Source organism: Garra rufa, chromosome 22 (assembly GCF_049309525.1).
Source record: "Garra rufa chromosome 22, GarRuf1.0, whole genome shotgun sequence".
Lineage (NCBI taxonomy): Eukaryota > Metazoa > Chordata > Actinopteri > Cypriniformes > Cyprinidae > Garra > Garra rufa.
The window spans coordinates 39,449,424-39,461,022 of record NC_133382.1 but is presented as its reverse complement, the minus strand read 5'-3'; positions in this window follow the sequence as shown (position 1 = coordinate 39,461,022).

The following is an 11,599-nucleotide window of genomic DNA, read 5'->3' as shown; positions in this document are numbered from 1 at the left end:
AAAACCAGTCCATTTTTTGAAACTGAGATTTATACATTATGAATGAGTTTGGCTAGGACAATATTTGGTTCGAGATACAACTATTTAAAAATCTGGAATCTGAGGGTTCAAAAAATCTAAATATTGAGAAAATCACCTTTCAAGTTCAATGCATCTAATCAAAAATTAAGTTTTGATATATTTGCAGTAGGAAATTTATCAAATATCTTCATGGAACATGATCTGTACTTATTATCCTAATGATTTTTGGCATAAAAGAAAAAATACAATGTATTTTTGGCTATTGCTACAAATATAAGTGCTACTTAAGACTGGTTTTGTGCTCCAGGGTCACATGGTAAATTTGTCAGTCTATCATAGATTTCATGTCTTCCAGATGTTTTTGATTTTTTTGTTTATTTATTTATTGTTTCTCTCACTGTCAAATAGATATTTAAAATCTATATTAAAACTAAGAAACGTAGGCTGTATGCTACAATTTAGGTGTTTTTGCAGTATTTATTTATTTATTTTACGTATTTATACTTTAAAAGGATAGGTATTTTATTTGAGTGAATTTTGTTCCTGTTTTCTTAATTTCTAATTATTTTTATCTAGTTTGGTTGTCTATGTATAGTATTTATTTGTTGATCTGTCTATTTATCTATTTATTTATTCTTTAAGAGGAGTGGTATTTAATGTGATTTTCTGTACATATTTTTTCTATCTCTAGTTATTTTTGTTTGTTTGTTTGTGTATTTATTTATTTATTCTGTAAGATGATAGGTATTGTAGGTGATTTTATGTTATTTTTTGGTTTTAAAAAAACAATTTCTTTTTATTTTTATTTGTTTGGTTTATTTATTTATTGGTTTATTTTGCTTATTTATAGGCTACTTTAAGATAACATGTATTTTAAGTAAGTGATTTTTTGTTTGTTTGTATATTTATTTATTCAGTAAGAGGAAAATTATTTTAGGTAAGTGATTTTTTGGTTTTTATTTTTGTTTGTCTGGTTTATTTTAATTTATTTATTAATGTTTAAGGTATTGGTTTGTTTATTTATTTATTTGTTTATTTCACTTATTTATAGTCTACTTTAAGAGAACAGGTATTTTCTGTACATATTTTCTTAATCTCTAGTTATTATTGTTTGTTTTTGTGTATTTATTTATTTCTTCTATATGTATTTCAGATAAGTGGGTTTTTGTAAAAAAAAAAATTGTTTGTTTGGTTTATTTATTTGACTTATTTATAGGCTACTTTAAGATAACAGGCATTTTATGTGTGATTTGTATCATCTCTATTTACTTTGGTTTGGTATATGTATAACCATATGTATTATTGTGTATGCATGCATGCATCCATTAATTCATTCTTTCCAAGGATGTGTATTTTATGCAAGTGGTTATTTTTGTTGGATATGTTTGTCCTCATGTTATGTTTGGCTATGAACCCTTTAAGTTTACCTCCTGGCTTTTTGTGCTTTACAATGTATGTTTTGTACACAATTGTTGACTTAAAAACAATAAAAGCACACACGTGCATGAGTCGTGCTCACAGCCTGTCACGCTGGCCATGTGTCATTCTCTCCACTTCCTTTCAGACTTTTACTGCTTCCTGTGTCTGACCATTAAACTCTTTCACCGTCTCTGCCTGACAACAGACCAGTCGCACTATGGATATAGATTTCAGCTCATTCATAAGGCTATTGATCATTTGTCATTGGTCATTTGTACGTCATTAATATTCATATCTCACCAGCCAATCAGGTAGGCCAACAGGCTAATTAATATTCATGAGGTCGATGACGCTGGTAGGCCGAATCGATGAACCCGAAGCTCATGTAAAGACCGAGGCGCTTGTGTGTCTCTATGAGCCGGTGAAGTATGAAAGCCGTGTTTGCACTGCGTTTATTTTGGAGTTAACTGTGTTCTTTGTCAATCCTCTGATTAGATTAGTGGGTGTGATGAAGTTGGCTCGGTTTACTCATCGCGATCAATAGTTCACCTTTGAAACTCTGCATACATGTCAAAGAATAGCTTATCGTGTTAGAAAAACCTCCTGATTTGTTTAGGTAGTGCCCTCATTTGAGCTCACCCGCGGAGATCTGGCGACTAAACGGGCCTCGACCTTGAGATGTTTTTCCCTGGAGTCTGCTGGATCACAAGTACACACTTATACACACACATGCACACAGTATGCATGCTAGAAAACACAAGGGTTTGATTGCCAGAGCATGCATGAAGTGAAAAAAATACATCCAATGCAATTGAAATCACTTTGGATAATGCATGATTGTGCATATTGCTTTAATAGAAAGATTATAGATTAACAAGTAAAGAAGCCACTGAATTATTTTTAGGATTTACCCTGTTAACCATGTTTTACAGAAACGATTTAACTTTGAGGTGGATCCCTGTGGTTTTTGTTCTTCTTTTCCTGAAACACTTGATCACCCATTATATTGCTCTGGGTTGATATTCATAGCTGGTTATCAGTAAAAATGGAAACAATTTCTTCATTTTTTATGCAAGACATCTTTTTAAGGGTGATTTAAATTCTCTTTTTCAGACGTTGTTGACTTTGTTTTATTGTTGGGTAAATATCATATTCATACTTGTAAATGGAAAAAATGTAAGCCCTGCTTTAATGTATTTCTTTGTGAATTTGTAAAAATGTGTTTCAGAGTTTTAAGTACTTTTAAAAATCTAAATAGAAAGTCTGAAACTCTTTGCCTCTCTATAACCAACTATTTATTATTTTAACATACTTTATTTGGTTGTTTTATTTCTGTTGATTCTTGCTCTTTGTGTGTTTTTTTCTTTTCCCTTATTCTTGTTATATTGTTGGAAACACCCAAAAGACACTTTTAAATGTTTCCTTTGTAGCACTTTATCTATTTGTGTCAATAGATTTCAATTACAATACATATTTTTAAAGGTCAAGAGTTTTTTCTCCTACACTGAGCCATAAATCTCCACTTTAGTAGCACTTACACACACCACACTTTACATTTGTATTCCTGTCTATATCCTGAAGGTTTTTACAGAGAGATATGTTCATATAGAATTTGCTTGATTTTATACATTTTATTCCCCCCCAAAAAAAAAAAAAATCTATTGTTTGTTCTAAGTATTGTTCTAAGTACTAGTGATAAATTGAGATACCCAAAATTCTTTCTGTAAAAGCATTTGACTCTAATATGTCAAAAAAAATATTTTATTAAACAATGCCTCATTTGCACATTAAAACCTAACATTTTAGAAAACTTGTAATACAAAAAATGTTTGCAATTATCAATGTACTCAATCAACTTAGTGATAAATGTGATTATTAGTTGTTTTTTTACCCTATTCACCTGCAGTGTCTCACCTTAAGAATGTAATTTCTTAAGGTGGTGGACGCCCAAATCCAGTATTATTTTATGAATATTACTGTTTTTGTGTTATTAAATGTAGTTTTAAGAGGTTTTCAGGCGAGAATGTACTTGTTTATAGTTCAAATATGCAGTTTGTTAATAAACATCTATTTAAGAAATTGCATTGACGTATTTGTAGTGGTTAAACATGAGATATAATTAGTTTTGGGGAAATCAAATGGGCAGTCCTTGGTCTCATTAATCTATTATTTGTTCCAGAGCAAATCGTTTCGAACAAAATCTCATCATGTTTATGTAAATTCAATGCTGTATATCAGAGCGCTGCCTGTGTATTTTTGACTAAACTGCCTAGCAACTTTTATGATGTCTGTTTTTTTATAATAGTAATATTTTGTATAAATAATAGTAGTATTTAAAAGTGTTTAGTATTGAGAAAAGGTGCGTGTGTTTGTGATTTTAGTTACATTGTTCTGCCACTAGATGGCGACAAGTGACTGTTTTACGAGTCAGCAGTAAAGACTTTTATACTGAAAACTTAGAAACAGAAGTTATTTTTAGTTTCAACAACAGCTTGACACAGCTAACAAATGCACTGAGCAGCGCTGTCATCAGAAATCATCCTTAACAGATAATGTTAAAGATATTAACGTTACGACAAAGATAAAACTTTCCTCAGCGGACATTCAAACTACATTGTGAATATGATGCAGGTAATCACAATCGCTCAGTCCATCTTGTGTGTCAAAAAAAAAGTTACACATGGGTGCAAAATGGACAAAAATGTCCATGTCCAAAAACTGTCATACAAATATGATTTATTACTATTTTCTTTCCACTTTGACTGTTGTCGATTTTTTAACCAGCATCTGTTCTATCCATAGATACCAAACATTCATTATTTTCAGAATTGTGACCCTTTAAATGCTTGTTTGTTTGCATAATGCCACAGGTGTTTTTTATGAAAAAAATAAAAAATAGTAGTTAATTTCCATATACTAAATGATAAGCAGAATTTTTCTTTGCTTATTGATTCTTGGGTGTGTCAGTGAAGAACAACTACATTAATTTTGAGGCATTTATATTTGTTATGTAGTGTTTGATTTAAAAAAAAAAATGTAAATGCCAAATCTGAAAAAAAAAAATGGCACAATCTAGTAAAAAATGGTTAAAATGTCAAATTTGAAGCCTTGCTGATAGAATGAATGCCTATTAGCAAATATTGCATCGTTTTGTAGTCAAATGGCCTTGGGTTCAATGTGGAAATTTTTGTCCTTGAGGTCCTGAGTGTGAGTATTTTATGTACGGAGGGTAAAAATGATTTTTTTTTTGAAGGAATTGAGGGTGAAATATTAAAATTTCAATAAAAATAAACACCTGAGCCAAAATTTATGCAGTTGGCATTAACACAGGCACACTTATAACAAAAAACAAAACTGAAATGGACAAAAATGTCCATAAGGTTGCACAAGGGTTAAAAAAACTCTACAGAACACAATGAGCTTTTTTTACAACAATACAATAAGTTTTCAGTAAAGCAACTCAATGTTGGTACATTACTAGTTTTAAAGTGATGTTTTGGAATTAGTAACAGAGGCTTCTTATGTATTTACACACTTGTGCCGTTGAACTGTTGTATAAACACAATATCACATGAGTAGACATGAGATATAGCTGTATATCGGCATGTCTGTGAGTGTGATATTGCTCATATTTATACTGTGAAATGCCATTATTACAGTGGGTTATTTGAAGGCCTTTGACTATGTGAAAGTTATTTGTTTCAGTTCATATAATTGTTTGATTGCACTGCATTATTTGTGACCAAAACAGACCTTCCTTCAGTGTGCTGCATTGTGGGATGTAACAATACTGATTACTTTGGTTTCTATTTATAAAGATAGATGAAGTGATACTGCTTCATCACTGTTTTCTTTTCTGACCAGAGATGACCAATAGAGGGAGAGACTTTCTATTTAGTTATTCAGAAACTGTCTGGCCTAAAGTCTTGGCTTTAAAGTCTTTATATTTTACAACAAACACCTTTGAGGACTCATGCTGTCATTATCGTTTTCACTTAAATTTACAAAAGATGTTTATCAGCGGATAAGTTTATAATAAGGTTAGTCAATTCAAAACTATTCTCAAACACTATATACTCAGATTATCAGATACTTTTGTAAGTCTATAGCAAACAATTAGTCTAATCTATAATAATATCTAATCTATAATCTATAATCTACCCTATATTTTACATGACTTTTACAAGCAAATTATGTCAGAGAAATATAATTTCATGTGCTGAACCCGAAATTTGCTGTTACTGAAAAACAAAAAAAAAAAATAGTGGACTTCAGTTCAGGTTCACAAATCATTTGATTCAGATCGGGACTTCAGTTCAGGTTCACAAATCATTTGATTCAGATCGGGACTTCAGTTCAGGTTCGCAAATTATTTGATTCAGATCGGGACTTCAGTTCAGGTTCACAAATCATTTGATTCAGATGAGGACTTCAGTTCGGGTTCACAAATCATTTGATTCAGATGAGGACTTCAGTTCGGGTTCGCAAATCATTTGATTCAGATCGGGACTTCAGTTCGGGTTCACAAATCATTTGATTCAGATCAGGACTTCAGTTCGGGTTCACAAATCATTTGATTCAGATCAGGACTTCAGTTCGGGTTCACAAATTATTTGATTCAGATCAGGACTTCAGTTCGGGTTCACAAATTATTTGATTCAGATGAGGACTTCAGTTCGGGTTCGCAAATCATTTGATTCAGATCGGGACTTCAGTTCGGGTTCACAAATCATTTGATTCAGATCGGGACTTCAGTTCAGGTTCACAAATCATTTGATTCAGATCGGGACTTCAGTTCGGGTTCACAAATCATTTGATTCAGATCAGGACTTCAGTTCGGGTTCACAAATCATTTGATTCAGATCAGGACTTCAGTTCGGGTTCACAAATCATTTGATTCAGATCGGGACTTCAGTTCGGGTTCGCAAATCATTTGATTCAGATCGGGACTTCAGTTCGGGTTCACAAATCATTTGATTCAGATCGGGACTTCAGTTCAGGTTCGCAAATTATTTGATTCAGATCGGGACTTCAGTTCAGGTTCGCAAATCATTTGATTCAGATCGGGACTTCAGTTCAGGTTCGCAAATCATTTGATTCAGATCAGGACTTCAGTTCGGGTTCACAAATCATTTGATTCAGATCGGGACTTCAGTTCGGGTTCGCAAATCATTTGATTCAGATCGGGACTTCAGTTCGGGTTCACAAATCATTTGATTCAGATCGGGACTTCAGTTCAGGTTCGCAAATTATTTGATTCAGATCGGGACTTCAGTTCAGGTTCGCAAATCATTTGATTCAGATCGGGACTTCAGTTCAGCTTCGCAAATTATTTGATTCAGATCGGGACTTCAGTTCAGGTTCGCAAATTATTTGATTCAGATCAGGACTTCAGTTCGGGTTCACAAATCATTTAATTCAGATCGGGACTTCAGTTCGGGTTCACAAATCATTTAATTCAGATCGGGACTTCAGTTCGGGTTCACAAATCATTTAATTCACAAATAATTTGATTCAGATTGGGACTTCAGTTCGGGTTCACAAATCATTTAATTCAGATCGGGACTTCAGTTCAGGTTCACAAATCATTTAATTTAGATTGGGACTTCAGTTCGGGTTCACAAATCATTTAATTCAGATTGGGGCTTCAGAACGGGTTCACAAATCATTTAATTTAGATTGGGACTTCAGTTCGGGTTCACAAATCATTTAATTCAGATTGGGGCTTCAGAACGGGTTCACAAATCATTTGATTCAAATCGGCTTCAGTTTGGATTCGTGAATCATTTGATTTAAATCGGCTTCAGTTCAGGTTCCTGAATCATTGACTGTGGAGCAAACGGTCACATGACATTTAGGCCTCAGATGATTGGCTGAAAAAGTTCAGTGGCTCCGCCACAAATGAAGCCGCTGTGGAATGGAGAACTCAGGGTTTGTTTCTTTTAATTGTCCACATGTTGCATCAGTTCAAAAAGGAAATTTATCAGATGATTAAGATGCCTCCAATTGTCTGTTCTGCTTTTCTGTATTGTGTCATTAAGGGCTCATATATGTGCAGCGACAGTGACACACACACACACACACACACACACATACACACACACTCGCAGACAGACAGACGGATCACTTCTCTGAACGTTCTCTGTTTGAGTGTGCAGCGATGTGCCTCTCCTGCGTTTTGAAATGACCGTGTCTTGGTTGAACGCTCACGGCTCATTTAGAAAGCAGAAGTGAAACGCTCCCCTCTTTCCAAATCCCTCACACTCTACAAAAAGCTCTACTTGACCGAGACCAGCAGAGCGATCTGTCGTCCTGCGATAGAGCGTGTTTTCATACAGACAGACATATGCGGCGGCTGATAGCAGCTCCTGTGGGTGTTCTCCTCCGATGCGTCGCTCTCTCGCTGCAATCTGATCACACAACGAAGCCCTAAACAAACTACGACTGAAAGGAAGTGATAAACAGCGTTTCCTGTAGAGCGCTGCCTATGATAACAGCTCTCATGGACGGCGCTGTGAGTCAAGGTTCTTCAAATGAAAGGCCGCAACAATAGATGGGCTCGTCTGTGGTCGGAGACGCACTGGAAACAATAAGAAACGCATTCCTCATTCATAACGGTGATGCAGGAAAATCTGAGTGCATTAATCTGTTAATCAGATTACATTTTTAAGTAACTCCTAAAGTAAGGCATTATTTATTAATTTTTACCATACAATATCTGAGACATTAGTCCTTGCTTCAACCTGACACTTATTAATTTCACTTTTGGTGTGAAAGGGTTGTTAAAGTTGCCAAAAATAGCACTTTTAGATTTTTGTTATTAAAAAAATAAAACAAGACAAGACAAAAGTAACAATATATTACTTTTCATAAAATGTAACTAAATAACGCAATTGATCACATCATTTGTGAGTAAAAGTATTAATTTCTTTCAAAGAAAGAAAATGAAAAAAAAAATGCACTGAACCTAAACTTTGAATGGGAGTGTATATTAAGTGTATATTTTTATTTATGTGTATTATTTTTTTTTATGTTTTATTCATCAAAGAATCCTGAAAAAAATCACAGGTTCCAATAAATAAAAGCACAACTGTTTGATAATAAATCAGCATATTAGAATGATTTCTGAAGGATCATGTGATGCGGAAGACTGCTGTAATGATGCTGAAAATTCAGCTTTGATCACAGAAATAAATTATATTTTAAAGTATATTAAAATAGAAAACAGCTATATTGAATTGCAATAATATTTCACAGTATTACTGTTTTTTTTCTGTATTTTTAATCACACAAATGCAACCTCGATGAGCAGAAAGGGCTTCTTTAAGAACATTCAAATTTTTTAGAAGCAAGCAAGACAAAAAGTAACAAAGTAACGATGCATTACTTTTCATAAAATGTAACTAAGTAACGCAATTAGTTACTTTTTTATTTAGTAATGCAATATTATAATGGGTTACTTTTTAATTTACCATAGATTATCTGAGATATTAGTCCTTCCTTCAGCCTGACGCTTATTAATTTCACTTTTAGTGTGAAAGTGTTGCCAAAAATAGAACATTTAGATGTTTTGCTAAAAAAAAAAAAAAAAAAAAAGTAACGCAAAGGTAACAAAGCATTACTTTATGTTACTTAGTAACGTTTTTTTTTAGTTACATTTTATCTAGTAATGCAATATTATAATGCATTACTTTTAGAAGTAAGTTTGCCCAGCGCTGGCTTTATGCAGTATTCGGGTCAGAAGGTGTTTGAAGTTCACACCTCAGGATGGTCCTCTCACATCTGCGGGTGTTTTCTCGTTCTACTTTGAGCTGCAGAAACACTCAACAACATACTGAAAAGAGGAGAACCCTTTACCATAGTAAAGTCATGTAATACTATGGTACAGTGCTGGGAGAAACACAAATGATGCAAATAATGATTTTGTCTTGTTTCCTAAAAATTTACAAGCAAAATGACTATTGATATTAAGCACTTTTTTTCCCAACAAATAAAAAAAAATTCTGTTAATTTTAGCTTAAAACAAGAGCTTATTTATTTAGTATTTTTATTTTTTTATTTGTTTTTATTTTTTAAATAATTTTTAAATATATATATATATTTTATTTTTTTTTGTTGCAAAAACTCAATTTTTTTCATTTTAAATTTCTTTATCATATTTAATTGTTATGGTTAGCTGTATTTTTTTGTTATTTTTACTTAATCAAAATAACAGAACTGTAGTTTGATTGAGATTAATTGAAATGCACAATATCTGTTATCTGTTTTTACAAATGATAAGCCTTTACTATCACTTTTTATTTATTTATCACATCTTTGCTAAATAAAATTTCCTTTAAACAAAGAAAGAAAATGAAACACAAAAAAATTCACTAACCCTAAACTTTAAACAGAAGTGTATATTGTATAGTGTTAGATTTGTATTTTAAATAAATGCTGTTATTTTCAACATTTTATTCATTAAAGAATTGTGAAAAAAATATCACAGGTTCCAATAAACAAAAGCACAATAAATGTTTGATAATAAATCAGTATATTAGAATGATTTCTGCAAGATCATGTGACACTGAAGACTGGAGTAATGATGCTTTGCATCACAGGAATAAATTATATTTTAAAGTATATTAAAATAGAAAACCACTTTTTTGAATCGCAATAATATTTCACAATATTACAAATTCTTCAGTATTTTTAATCAAACAAATGCAGCCTCAATGAGCAAAAAAGCCTTCTTTAAAAAAAACCATAAAAAATTCCAACCTTTTGAACACCAGTGTATATATACATATTCACAACTGAACAAATAAAGTGCTTTTCTGTCACTGTATTTAGTTTTACACTATTAGTGAGTCATTTGTGGTTATATTCATTTGTCTCTCTTTCAACACTATGAGTTTAGCTGGAAACCCTGACGCAATGTTGCAAGCGCAGCACAGAGACTCTTCAGTTTCCACCTCGCTTGACCTTTGACCTCCACCGCCGGGCCGTCGTCTCCTCGAGTGCCGCTTCTCCTCGTTCGTTGCATAAGAAACAGAACAGAAATAACATGAGGTCAGCAGACAGACGCTCAGATCCTTCAGTGTCTCAGACGTCGAGCCTCTGTAAAGAAAACACAGCAGGCTTCAGCACTTCGGAAGAATTCGTGACAAATCAGACGTTCATTTCAGACTAAACTCGAGTTTCATTCGAACTAGTGATTATTAACTTCAGTTTAAGTTATATTAAATGATCTTCAGCAGGGAAAACACATGTTGAGATGTTTAAATGTGTGTTTTCTCACCTAAGTGTCATGATGTGTGTGAGCAGTAGTTATGATAACTGAGAGATTGTGTAATGCGAGTGTGAGGTGCTGCTGTAATGACACTGATTATCAGTAAATAACACTCATAGAGAGGAGATAACGCTCAAGCACTCGCACATCTTCATTTCTCTTTTCTCTGGCGTGGGTTCCACTCGTGTAGACAGGGTGACATGTGTTTTCTCGGCTCCTGTGATTAGGATCTCTCATCGCTGGACCGGCCCTCTTCTCCTCAGATGAAATCCCCTCAGTGCGTCCTTCAGTCGCCGTGTGAAAATAACATCTACATTTTATCTTCACGCCAGTGATTACACATACTCAACTTCCCTAAAGCGCACACGAACACCGCTCTTCATCGACCCTTCTCCTTTTACTTCATCTGCTGTTCAAGTCAGACAATCAAAACTTTTTCAGGTTTTTGTCAAGTATTGTAAAACAAAGTCCTTGTAAAAAGCGCTAGTTCAGCTATTACTTTTGAAGTGTTTAATTTTAAGTTTAATTAAGATGAATGGGCAAAAATACCAGTGGAGACGTGCAAAAAGCTTGTCAGCGAGTATAGGAAGCGTTTGATTGCTGTAATAGCCAATAAAGGCTTTTCTATTGACTATTGAGAAGGGTATGAATAATTTTGGACATGCCACTTTTTGTTCAAATGTAAATAAAAGATGAGTAATAATTTTTTCCATAATCATGCCTCTTTTACATCGTCTTATTATCTTCTGTCATTTCTGATAAAAAAAAAAACTTTCTGGTTGAATAAAAGTAACTTTAAGTCAGAATTTGCCATGGGGTGTGAATAATTTCGGGCTTTACTGTGTATATATATATATATATATATAATTTGTTTTGAAATTAATTTTA